The sequence below is a fragment of the Rhipicephalus microplus genome, unplaced genomic scaffold, assembly GCF_043290135.1.
Source record: "Rhipicephalus microplus isolate Deutch F79 unplaced genomic scaffold, USDA_Rmic scaffold_229, whole genome shotgun sequence".
Classification (NCBI taxonomy): domain Eukaryota; kingdom Metazoa; phylum Arthropoda; class Arachnida; order Ixodida; family Ixodidae; genus Rhipicephalus; species Rhipicephalus microplus.
The window spans coordinates 100,001-112,500 of record NW_027464800.1 but is presented as its reverse complement, the minus strand read 5'-3'; the positions used below and the strand labels follow the sequence as shown (position 1 = coordinate 112,500).

General features: G+C 61.5%; 1 non-coding gene across 1 annotated transcript; it reads right to left on the bottom strand.

The window, feature by feature from the left end:
* Window positions 1-1,445: 1,445 nt before the first annotated feature.
* On the bottom strand, window positions 1,446-3,260 carry LOC142792595 (small subunit ribosomal RNA). The gene has a single exon (XR_012891054.1). It is a non-coding gene; the product is annotated as a small subunit ribosomal RNA (ribosomal RNA).
* Between the last annotated feature and the right edge of the window lie 9,240 nt (window positions 3,261-12,500).

Sequence of the window (12,500 nt, the reverse complement as noted above, 5' to 3'; positions counted from 1 at the left end):
CGCTCTCATTGGCCCGCCTAACCAGAAAATGCCTGCGGTACACCCATTTGGATAAGAGTGCACGCAGATGCGGGCCTCGACGGCTACACATTTCCTCGGGCGGCCGCCTCCCGGCCTCCGTGGAGCGCGGGATGCACGGTCCCATCGACAAGCCTCTCCCGTTTTTACCGTGGCGTCGCGGTTCACCACGGCGGGCGGGTCGGTCTCCTCCGCATAAAAAGGGGGACCCCCGCTTTTTGTTCCACGAAATCGCACAAGCTTTTTTCGCATCCACGGTTTGCCACCGCACACCAAAATGCCGATCCGGCTGCCTACTTTAGCCAACAGGTGGAGCCAGGCGCGCCGTACTTGCGCGGCACTTCCCACGTCCACCGAAGTCGGTGCCAAGGACCACTTTCGGCGCCGGAGCCGCGTACGAGCCTACTCGAGGCGGAAGAACGAAGCCAGCAAGGGCCTGGCCGCAAGTGCGTTCAATTGTCGGGACGTCCAAGTCCCTCGTTCTTCCGTGCTTCCTCTTTCGGCAAGTCGTTGCGGCACCTTCCCAAAGCGCGCAGACCCGCTAATCGCGACGAGCGCGACGTGGCCGTGCCGCCTTTCCCTCGGCAGCAAGCAAAACGCCTGGCAACGTCGACGCTCCCCTAACCGCGATCTCGCACCGTGTTTCGTGTGGCGAATTCAAAAGCCGGCCGGCGCTGCTGCAACCATTACGGTCGGTACGCATACGCCGCGGAGGGCGGGACGGTCATCGGAGCGTGCGGTTCCTCCATCGAGTACTGCGCACCTCGGCCGTCGCATCGCCGTGCCATGACCGGCCGCGCGTCAACGCGAACCGGTGCCAGCGAGATCCCTCGCCTGCAAGAACCGACCGGCAGCCTCCGTCACCCGAGGACGCGGAGGCGCTTGCCGCGGACGGCGGGACGGTATGCACTGGTGCACAGCGGACCCGTCACATCGCCAGTTCCTTGACCGACCGCCGACGCTTGTGCCGTTCCTCTCGTACTTGGCAGTCGCCGCGCGATTGTCGGGTCTCGTTCTTGCACGCTCGAACGGTCGGGAGGGCACTCGGCTGGCGTTTCGGGAACGCGCAGCCTCGCCTTCTACCGACGTAACCACGACTCGCCGTTCGCGCTCCGCCGCTCCTGTTTACAGTACTAGGCGGTCCCGCAGCGGTCGGGTCGCGCATTTCGAGCGCTTCGAGCCACGGTGCAGTGGCGGGTCGAAAGCCGACCTATGAGTGCGTTGCGCCGTTTGTACCCGCGTCCGCCACCTGGCCGACCGTCCAAGGTCGCGGTGTTGGCGTCCGCTGGGCGCAACAATTTGTCACGGGGTGCCGCTCCACATTCAGGCAGCCCCGTGGGGAAAAGCCGACCCCGCGTCCAAACGGGGTCAGCGGCAGAAAGTGTCGGGCGCAGACGCAGCTGAGGCGCTCACCCTTCACAATCCGTTAATGATCCTTCCGCAGGTTCACCTACGGAAACCTTGTTACGACTTTTACTTCCTCTAAATGATCAAGTTTGGTCATCTTTCCAACAGACCGGCGCAACCGAAAGGCCGCGCCGGACATCGGTCCGAAGACCTCACTAAATCATTCAATCGGTAGTAGCGACGGGCGGTGTGTACAAAGGGCAGGGACGTAATCAACGCGAGCTTATGACTCGCGCTTACTGGGAATTCCTCGTTCAAGGGGAACAATTGCAAGCCCCTATCCCAATCACGAAAGAAGTTCCACGGGTTACCCAGTCTTTTCAGACAGGGATAAAGACACGCTGCTTCCTTCAGTGTAGCGCGCGTGCGGCCCCGGACATCTAAGGGCATCACAGACCTGTTATTGCTCTGTTTCGTGCGGCTAGGAGCCGCTTGTCCCTCTAAGAAGGTTGTAAGGTGCTGGGAACCCCGCACCTATTTAATAGGCTAGAGTCTCGTTCGTTATCGGAATTAACCAGACAAATCGCTCCACCAACTAAGAACGGCCATGCACCACCATCCACCGAATCAAGAAAGAGCTCTCAATCTGTCAATCCTCCCAGTGTCCGGGCCGGGTAAGTTTTCCCGTGTTGAGTCAAATTAAGCCGCAGGCTCCACTCCTGGTGGTGCCCTTCCGTCAATTCCTTTAAGTTTCAGCTTTGCAACCATACTTCCCCCGGAACCCAAATACTTTGGTTTCCCGGAAGCTGCCCGCCGAGTCATTTGAGTAACTCAGGCGGATCGCTGGTTGGCATCGTTTATGGTCAGAACTAGGGCGGTATCTGATCGCCTTCGAACCTCTGACTTTCGTTCTTGATCAATGAAAACATTCTTGGCAAATGCTTTCGCAGTAGTTCGTCTTGCGACGGTCCAAGAATTTCACCTCTAGCGCCGCAATACGAATGCCCCCGTCCGTCCCTCTTAATCATTACCTCGTATTCCAAAAACCAACAGAACAGAAACGAGGTCTTGTTCTATTATTCCATGCAAGTTTATTCAGGCGACTCGCCTGCGTTGAGCACTCTAATTTTTTCAAAGTAAAAGCACCGGCCATCTCGAGGCACACAATGAAGTGCACCAAGAAAGAACCGGCATGATGTTCAGTCCGAGCCGTCGCATCGGGTAGATGCACTACTCGTCTGGAACTGAGATCCAACTACGAGCTTTTTAACCGCAGCAGCTTTAGTATACGCTATTGGAGCTGGAATTACCGCGGCTGCTGGCACCAGACTTGCCCTCCAATTGATCCTCGTTAAAGGATTTAGAGTGTACTCATTTCAATTACGGGGCCTCAAAAGAGTCCCGTATTGTTATTTTTCGTCACTACCTCCCCGTGCCGGGAGTGGGTAATTTGCGCGCCTGCTGCCTTCCTTGGATGTGGTAGCCGTTTCTCAGGCTCCCTCTCCGGAATCGAACCCTGATTCTCCGTTACCCGTAACAACCATGGTAAGCAAGTAACCTACCATCGAAAGTTGATAAGGCAGACACTTGAAAGAAACGTCGCCGGCTCGTGGCCATGCGATCAGCACAAAGTTATCCAGAGTCACCACACAATACGGGCCGAAACCCGATCGATCTTGGTCTAATAAAAGCACCCGTTACCCAAAGGGCTCCAGGCTCACTGCATGTATTAGCTCTAGAATTGCCACAGTTATCCAAGTAGGAAGAAACGATCTAAGGAACCATAACTGATTTAATGAGCCATTCGCGGTTTCGCCTTATTTCGGCATGTACTTAGACATGCATGGCTTAATCTTTGAGACAAGCATATGATTACTGGCAGGATCAACCAGGTAATCGTTCGACTGCGCGTCCGTCCTCGCCCTCGGCGGGCCGGACGCAGTCTGTGTGCGGCGGAGGCCACCTTCAGGCGCCCCAACACGCTTATTTTGCACTCCGAGATGACGGCGTTCGAGCTCGCTACGGCACAACCTTCCCGAAAGACGAGTGGGAGCCGTGCGGCAAGAAGCACGTTCATGCTCGCTCTTTTTCGTTGCATCGACTCGGTCGCGCCGTGCGGGTTGCCCAAGCCCGCTGCACTGTCGGTGGACCGGCCGGAACTAGCAACGGAGCCGAGACTGCAAAGCCGCCAGACGACGGGTCACGCCCGCGTCTTCGGCGCTTTCGCATCTGAATCGCCCGAGGACGACACGGAACACACCTCGATATCGTGGTAAAACGGCACCGTCCGACAACCAGCCCCTAACGCATCAAGCGGATGAGGCTACAGACGACTGCCGTGGATTCCCCTGGAGCAGACCCGAGGACACGCTTGACGAGGCCGAAGCCCGCCGCATATCAGACACCCGGTCGCTTTCGCGTACGCCGCTCACGAGAACCCCCACATAATAGCAGCGATAAGTACCCAGACCTCCTTGGGCCCTAATACGAGCGTACTCGAGAAAATTTCACCGCGGGTGTGCCCCGAAACGTGTGGCATGTTGAGCGTGCCACAAGTCTACGTCGCTCTCAAACCCGCCGAGGTCGTAGAATTTGCGAGACCCTACTCACGAAATTCCCACCGAGGATACGGCCGCAAACGTACCGCACCTTGGGTAGGCCACGAGTTTGTGCAACACTACGCTGACGGCACAGCACCGAGGTCGTGCGCGCACGCACGGGAAAATTCCGCCGCGGTTTCTGCCGAAAACGTGAGGCACCACGACTCTCCGCAAGTTCGCGTCGACTGCGAAAGACCGAAGTCGTGAACGACGTGTCCGCTACTCGCCGCCGACACGCTGGACACCAAACGTACAACGACTCGACGGCGTCGTAGAGGCCCACGACGCGGTTTTCCTTAACGACGTCTCGGCGTGGCACCGACAGGTTAGAACGGCCGACCAACGTTCCCTGTCCGCCGTTCGGCTCAGTCGAAGGGCTCGGCGACTTCGGCAACGCTGCGAAGCCGCACGGTGACGCACGCCATGTCCCCATTTTTTTTTTCTTTCTGCGTCTGCCGGGGTGCCCCTATAATAGCAGCGATAAGCACCCAGACCGCCGTGGGTCGCTCGCCCCGGCTGACGTGGTTTTTCGTACTCCTGCGGCGGTCGCCGTCAAGCACGTCCAAATACGCTACTTTCGTGGGCGCATTCACGCTCTTTCGCTTCGCCGGAGTGCCAGCACTCACTCTGCCAAAAACGGCGAACATCCGAGCGGCGGTTCCCACTTTTGCGTCGGCGTCGCAAACCCCGCCCCGGCAGACGAGGTTTGCCGTACTCGTGCGACGGTGGCCGGCGGGCACGTCGAAAGACGCCGATATCGTGCGCGAATTGGCGCACCTTGGCTTCACCGGAGTGCCGCCACTGACTCCTCCAAAAACGGCGAAGATCCGAGCGGCGCTTCCCACTTTCGCATCGGCGTCCCGAACTCCGCCCCGGCTGACGCGGTTTACCGTACTCGTGCGACGGTCGCCGGCGAGCACGTGGAAAGACGCCGATATCGTGCCCGAATCGGCTCCGTTCGGCTTCGCCGGAGTGCCAGCACTGGCTCGGCGAAAGACGACGAACATCCGAGCGACGGTTCTCACTATTGCGTACGCGTCGCAAACCCCGCCCCGGCAGACGCACTTTGCCGTACTCGTGCGACGGTCGCCGGCGAGCACGTAGAAAGACGCCGATATCGTGCCGGAATCGGCCCCGTTTGGCTTCGCCGGAGTGCCAGCACTCACTCGGCCACAAACGGCGAACATCCGAGCGGCGGTTCCCACTTAGCCGTCGGCGTCCCGAACTCCGCCCCGGCAGACGCGGTTGCCGAGCTCGTGCGACTAGCGACCGCGAAGCCGTCTCGCGACGCCGCTTTCGTGCGCGGCTCCCACTGCGACCTGGGTCACCCGAGGTCGACGAGCAAAAAAGAATGTCGAAAAAAATTTTTTTTTTTTTTTTGCGTCTGCCGGGGTGCCCCTATAATAGCAGCGATAAGCACCCAGACCGCCATGGGTCGCTCGCCCCGGCTGACGTGGTTTTTCGTTTTCCTGCGGTGGTCGTCGTCAAGCACGTCCAAACACGCCACTTTCGTGGGCGCATTCGCGCTCTTTCGCTTCGCCGGAGTGCCAGCACTCACTCTGCCAAAAACGGCGAACATCCGAGCGGCGGTTCCCACTTTTGCGTCGGCGTCGCAAACCCCGCCCCGGCAGACGAGGTTTGCCGTACTCGTGCGACGGTGGCCGGCGGGCACGTCGAAAGACGCCGATATCGTGCGCGAATTGGCGCACCTTGGCTTCACCGGAGTGCCGCCACTGACTCCTCCAAAAACGGCGAAGATCCGAGCGGCGCTTCCCACTTTCGCATCGGCGTCCCGAACTCCGCCCCGGCTGACGCGGTTTACCGTACTCGTGCGACGGTCGCCGGCGAGCACGTGGAAAGACGCCGATATCGTGCCCGAATCGGCTCCGTTCGGCTTCGCCGGATTGCCAGCACTGGCTCGGCGAAAGACGACGAACATCCGAGCGACGGTTCTCACTATTGCGTACGCGTCGCAAACCCCGCCCCGGCAGACGCACTTTGCCGTACTCGTGCGACGGTCGCCGGCGAGCACGTAGAAAGACGCCGATATCGTGCCGGAATCGGCCCCGTTTGGCTTCGCCGGAGTGCCAGCACTCACTCGGCCACAAACGGCGAACATCCGAGCGGCGGTTCCCACTTAGCCGTCGGCGTCCCGAACTCCGCCCCGGCAGACGCGGTTGCCGAGCTCGTGCGACTAGCGACCGCGAAGCCGTCTCGCGACGCCGCTTTCGTGCGCGGCTCCCACTGCGACCTGGGTCACCCGAGGTCGACGAGCAAAAAAGAATGTCGAAAAAAATTTTTTTTTTTTTTTGCGTCTGCCGGGGTGCCCCTATAATAGCAGCGATAAGCACCCAGACCGCCATGGGTCGCTCGCCCCGGCTGACGTGGTTTTTCGTTTTCCTGCGGTGGTCGTCGTCAAGCACGTCCAAACACGCCACTTTCGTGGGCGCATTCGCGCTCTTTCGCTTCGCCGGAGTGCCAGCACTCACTCTGCCAAAAACGGCGAACATCCTAGTGGCGGTTCCCACTTTTGCGTCGGCGTCGCCAACCCCGCCCCGGCATACGCGGTTTGCCGTACTCGTGCGGCGGTGGCCGGCGGGCACGTCGAAAGACACCGATATCGTGCGCGAGTCGATGCTTCTTGGTCTCGCAGGAGGGCCGCCACTCACTCCTGCAAAAACGGCGAAGATCCGAGCGGCGCTTCCCACTTTTTCGTCGGCGTCGCAAACCTCGCCCCGGCAGACGCGCTTTGCCGTACTCGTGCGACGGTCGCCGGCGAGCACGTCGAAATACGCCGATATCGTGCCCGAATCGGCCCCGTTTCGCTTCGCCGGAGTGCCAGCACTCGCTCGGCCAAAGACGACGAACATCCGAGCGACGGTTCCCACTATTGCGTACGCGTCGCGAACCCCGCCCCGGCAGACGCGGTTTGCCGTACTCGTGCGGCGGTGGCCGGCGGGCACGTCGAAAGACGCCGATATCGTGCACGAATTGGCGCTCCTTGGCTTCACCGGAGTGCCAGCACTCACTCGGCCAAAAACGGCGAACATCCGAGCAGCGGTACCCACTTAGCCGTCGGCATCCCGAACTCCGCGCCGGCTGACGCGGTTGCCGAGCTCGTGCGACTAGCGACCGCGAACGCGTCTCGCGACGCCGCTTTCGTGCGCGGCTCCCATTGCGACCTGGGTTACCCGAGCTCGACCAGCAAAAAAGAAGGTCGAAAATTTTTTTTTTTTTTTCTGCGTCTGCCGGGGTGCCCCTATAATAGCAGCGATAAGCACCCAGACCGCCGTGTGTCGCTCGCCCCGGCTGACGTGGTTTTTCGTACTCCTGCAGCGGTCGCCGTCACGCACGTCCAAATACGCCACTTTCGTGGGCGCATTCGCGCTCTTTCGCGTCGCCGGAGTGCCAGCACTCACTCTGCCAAAAACGGCCAACATCCGAGCGGCGGTTCCCACTTTTGCGTCGGCGTCGTAAACCCCGCCCCGGCAGACGCGGTTTGCCCTACTCGTGCGACGGTCGCCGGCGAGCGCGTCGAAAGACGCCGATATCGTGCGCTAATTGGCGCTCCTTGGCTTCTCCGGAGTGCCGCCACTCACTCCTCCAAAAACGGCGAAGATCCGAGCGGCGTTCTCCACTTTCGCATCGGCGTCCCGAACTCCGCCCGGGCTGACGCGGTTTACCGTACTCGTGCGACGGTCGCCGGCGGGCACGTCGAAAGACGCCGATATCGTGCCGTAATCGGCCCCGTTTGGCTTCGCCCGTGTGCCAGCACTCACTCGGCCAAAAACGGCGAACATCCGAGCAGCGTTTCCCACTTTCGCATCGGCGTCCCGAAGCCCGCCCCGGCAGACGCGGTTTGCCCTACTCGAGCGACGGTCGCCGGCGATCACGTCGAAAGGCGCCGAATTCGTGCACGAATCGATGCTTCTTGGTCTCGCAGGAGGGCCGCCACTCACTCCTGCAAAAACGGCGAAGATCCGAGTTGCGCTTCCCACTTTTTCGTCGGCGTCCCGAACTACGCCCCGGCTGACGCGGTTTACCGTACTCGTGCGACGGTCGCCGGCGGGCACTTCAAAATACGCCGATTTCGTGGGCGCATTCACGCTGTTTCGCTTCCCCGGAGTGCCAACACTCACTCTGCCGAAAGCGGCGATCATCCGAGCGGCGGTTCCCACTTTTGCGTCGGCTTCGCAAACGGCGCCCCGGCAGACGCGCTCGTGCGACGTACTCGTGCGACGGTCGCCGGCGAGCACGTCGAAAGACGCCGATATCGTGCTCGAATCGACCCCGTTTCGCTTCGCCGGAGTGCTGCCAGTCACGGCGCAGAAAACGGCGAACAAGTGTTTTTTTTTTTTTTTTCCTAGAATTTGTGTTATAGAAGGCACATTTGATATCGGACGATAATTTTCAACTTTATCACGCGCACCGATTTTCGTGTAGAGGTTTGCAAGTTTATGGGAATTTCTCCACTTGGAATAATGCGATTTAGTAGTACTACGAGAACTTCATGGATGTACTCAAGGGTACGGGGCAAGTCAGTTACGTCAACACCTGCAGATTTTTTACACTTCAAACTGAAAATTGTTGGTTGTGAGTCCTCGTGTGATATTAAAGGCCGATTCGCTAACACATAGAACAAAGAAAGAAAGGAAGAAAAAACGCCCGCGCTCGCTCAAGAAACCTGGGTTCGCAACAAGTGGCAACAACAAGCAACCGAGCGAGTGCGCCAAAACCCGTGGCGGCCGAACAAACGCGAAGTCCCAACCGCGTCAGCCGGGGCGGCACGGGACAGGAAAAATCACTTCAGCCGGGGCGGCGGGGCACCGAATAAACCTCGTCACCTCGTCGCAGGATAAAAGAGGAAACAAAAAGTCTAAACAGCGTCTGCTGGAGCGAATGCGTAATAAAACAACAACAACAACAAAAAAAAAAAACACCCGCGCTCAAGAAGTCTGCAATCACCACAAAAGGCGACTGTGACCGAGCAGCGTCAGCCGGGGCCGTGCGGAAACGGAAAAACCGCGACTACCGGGGCGTCGAGGCACCGAAAAATCCACTTCAGCCGCGGCGAAAAAAAAAACAAAAAGAAAGACGGAGGGGGGGGGGGAACCACGTCTGCCGGGGCGAAGGAAAAAAAAAAACGCGTCTGCCGGGGCGAGCCCGGGTGCGGCACCACCGGGAAAACTGTGGCAAACAGACATGGCGATCGAGTGAGTGGGCCGCCAGCCAGGCTCAGCCAAAAAGTGCAAAGTCCGAACTGCGTCAGCCGGGGCGGCAAAAACCACGTCAGCCGGGGCGGCGCAAAAAACCGCGTCTGCCGGGGCGGCACGAAACCGCGTCAGCCGGGGCGGCGCGAAAACTGCGTCAGCCGGGGCGAAAGAAAAAAAAAAAAAAACGCGTCTGCCGGGGCGAGCCCGGGTGCGGCACCACCGGGAAAACTGTGGCAAACAGACATGGCGATCGAGTGAGTGGGCCGCCAGCCAGGCACAGCCGAAAAGTGCAAAGTCCGAACCGTGTCAGCCGGGGCGGCAAAAAACCGCGTCAGCCGGGGCGGCGCAAAAAACCGCGTCTGCCGGGGCGGCACGAAACCGCGTCAGCCGGGGCGGCGCGAAAACTGCGTCAGCCGGGGCGAGCCCGGGTGCGGCACCACCGGGAAAACTGTGGCAAACAGACATGGCGATCGAGTGAGTGGGCCGCCAGCCAGGCTCAGCCAAAAAGTGCCAAGTCCGAACTGCGTCAGCCGGGGCGGCAAAAAACCGCGTCAGCCGGGGCGGCGCAAAAAACCGCGTCTGCCGGGGCGGCGCGAAAACCGCGTCTGCCGGGGCGGCGCGAAAACTGCGTCAGCCGGGGCGAAAGAAAAAAAAAACGCGTCTGCCGGGGCGAGCCCGGGTGCGGCACCACCGGGAAAACTGTGGCAAACAGACATGGCGATCGAGTGAGTGGGCCGCCAGCAAGGCTCAGCCAAAAAGTGCTAAGTCCGAACTGCGTCAGCTGGGGCGGCAAAAAACCGCGTCTGCCGGGGCGGCACGAAACCGCGTCAGCCGGGGCGGCGCGAAAACCGCGTCTGCCGGGGCGGCACGAAACCGCGTCAGCCGGGGCGGCGCGAAAACTGCGTCAGCCGGGGCGAGCCCGGGTGCGGCACCACCGGGAAAACTGTGGCAAACAGACATGGCGATCGAGTGAGTGGGCCGCCAGCCAGGCACAGCCGAAAAGTGCTAAGTCCGAACTGCGTCAGCCGGGGCGGCAAAAACCGCGTCAGCCGGGGCGGCGCGAAAACCGCGTCTGCCGGGGCGGCACGAAACCGCGTCAGCCGGGGCGGCGCGAAAACTGCGTCAGCCGGGGCGAGCCCGGGTGCGGCACCACCGGGAAAACTGTGGCTAACAGACATGGCGATCGAGTGAGTGGGCCACCAGCCAGGCTCAGCCAAAAAGTGCTAAGTCCGAACTGCGTCAGCCGGGGCGGCAAAAACCGCGTCAGCCGGGGCGGCGCAAAAAACCGCGTCTGCCGGGGCGGCACGAAACCGCGTCAGCCGGGGCGGCGCGAAAACTGCGTCAGCCGGGGCGAAAAAAAAAAAAAAAAACGCGTCTGCCGGGGCGAGCCCGGGTGCGGCACCACCGGGAAAACTGTGGCAAACAGACATGGCGATCGAGTGAGTGGGCCGCCAGCCAGGCACAGCCGAAAAGTGCCAAGTCCGAACTGCGTCAGCCGGGGCGGCAAAAAACCGCGTCAGCCGGGGCCGCGCAAAAAACCGCGTCTGCCGGGGCGGCACGAAACCGCGTCAGCCGGGGCGGCGCGAAAACTGCGTCAGCCGGGGCGAGCCCGGGTGCGGCACCACCGGGAAAACTGTGGCAAACAGACATGGCGATCGAGTGAGTGGGCCGCCAGCCAGGCTCAGCCAAAAAGTGCCAAGTCCGAACTGCGTCAGCCGGGGCGGCGCAAAAAACCGCGTCTGCCGGGGCGGCGCGAAAACCGCGTCTGCCGGGGCGGCGCGAAAACTGCGTCAGCCGGGGCGAAAGAAAAAAAAAACGCGTCTGCCGGGGCGAGCCCGGGTGCGGCACCACCGGGAAAACTGTGGCAAACAGACATGGCGATCGAGTGAGTGGGCCGCCAGCAAGGCTCAGCCAAAAAGTGCCAAGTCCGAACTGCGTCAGCCGGGGCGGCAAAAAACCGCGTCTGCCGGGGCGGCACGAAACCGCGTCAGCCGGGGCGGCGCGAAAACCGCGTCTGCCGGGGCGGCACGAAACCGCGTCAGCCGGGGCGAGCCCGGGTGCGGCACCACCGGGAAAACTGTGGCAAACAGACATGGCGATCGAGTGAGTGGGCCGCCAGCCAGGCACAGCCGAAAAGTGCTAAGTCCGAACTGCGTCAGCCGGGGCGGCAAAAACCGCGTCAGCCGGGGCGGCGCGAAAACCGCGTCTGCCGGGGCGGCACGAAACCGCGTCAGCCGGGGCGGCGCGAAAACTGCGTCAGCCGGGGCGAGCCCGGGTGCGGCACCACCGGGAAAACTGTGGCTAACAGACATGGCGATCGAGTGAGTGGGCCACCAGCCAGGCTCAGCCAAAAAGTGCTAAGTCCGAACTGCGTCAGCCGGGGCGGCAAAAACCGCGTCAGCCGGGGCGGCGCAAAAAACCGCGTCTGCCGGGGCGGCACGAAACCGCGTCAGCCGGGGCGGCGCGAAAACTGCGTCAGCCGGGGCGAAAGAAAAAAAAAAAACGCGTCTGCCGGGGCGAGCCCGGGTGCGGCACCACCGGGAAAACTGTGGCAAACAGACATGGCGATCGAGTGAGTGGGCCGCCAGCCAGGCACAGCCGAAAAGTGCCAAGTCCGAACTGCGTCAGCCGGGGCGGCAAAAAACCGCGTCAGCCGGGGCGGCGCAAAAAACCGCGTCTGCCGGGGCGGCACGAAACCGCGTCAGCCGGGGCGGCGCGAAAACTGCGTCAGCCGGGGCGAGCCCGGGTGCGGCACCACCGGGAAAACTGTGGCAAACAGACATGGCGATCGAGTGAGTGGGCCGCCAGCCAGGCTCAGCCAAAAAGTGCCAAGTCCGAACTGCGTCAGCCGGGGCGGCGCAAAAAACCGCGTCTGCCGGGGCGGCGCGAAAACCGCGTCTGCCGGGGCGGCGCGAAAACTGCGTCAGCCGGGGCGAAAGAAAAAAAAAACGCGTCTGCCGGGGCGAGCCCGGGTGCGGCACCACCGGGAAAACTGTGGCAAACAGACATGGCGATCGAGTGAGTGGGCCGCCAGCAAGGCTCAGCCAAAAAGTGCCAAGTCCGAACTGCGTCAGCCGGGGCGGCAAAAAACCGCGTCTGCCGGGGCGGCACGAAACCGCGTCAGCCGGGGCGGCGCGAAAACCGCGTCTGCCGGGGCGGCACGAAACCGCGTCAGCCGGGGCGAGCCCGGGTGCGGCACCACCGGGAAAACTGTGGCAAACAGACATGGCGATCGAGTGAGTGGGCCGCCAGCCAGGCACAGCCGAAAAGTGCTAAGTCCGAACTGCGTCAGCCGGGGCGGCAAAAACCGCGTCAGCCGGGG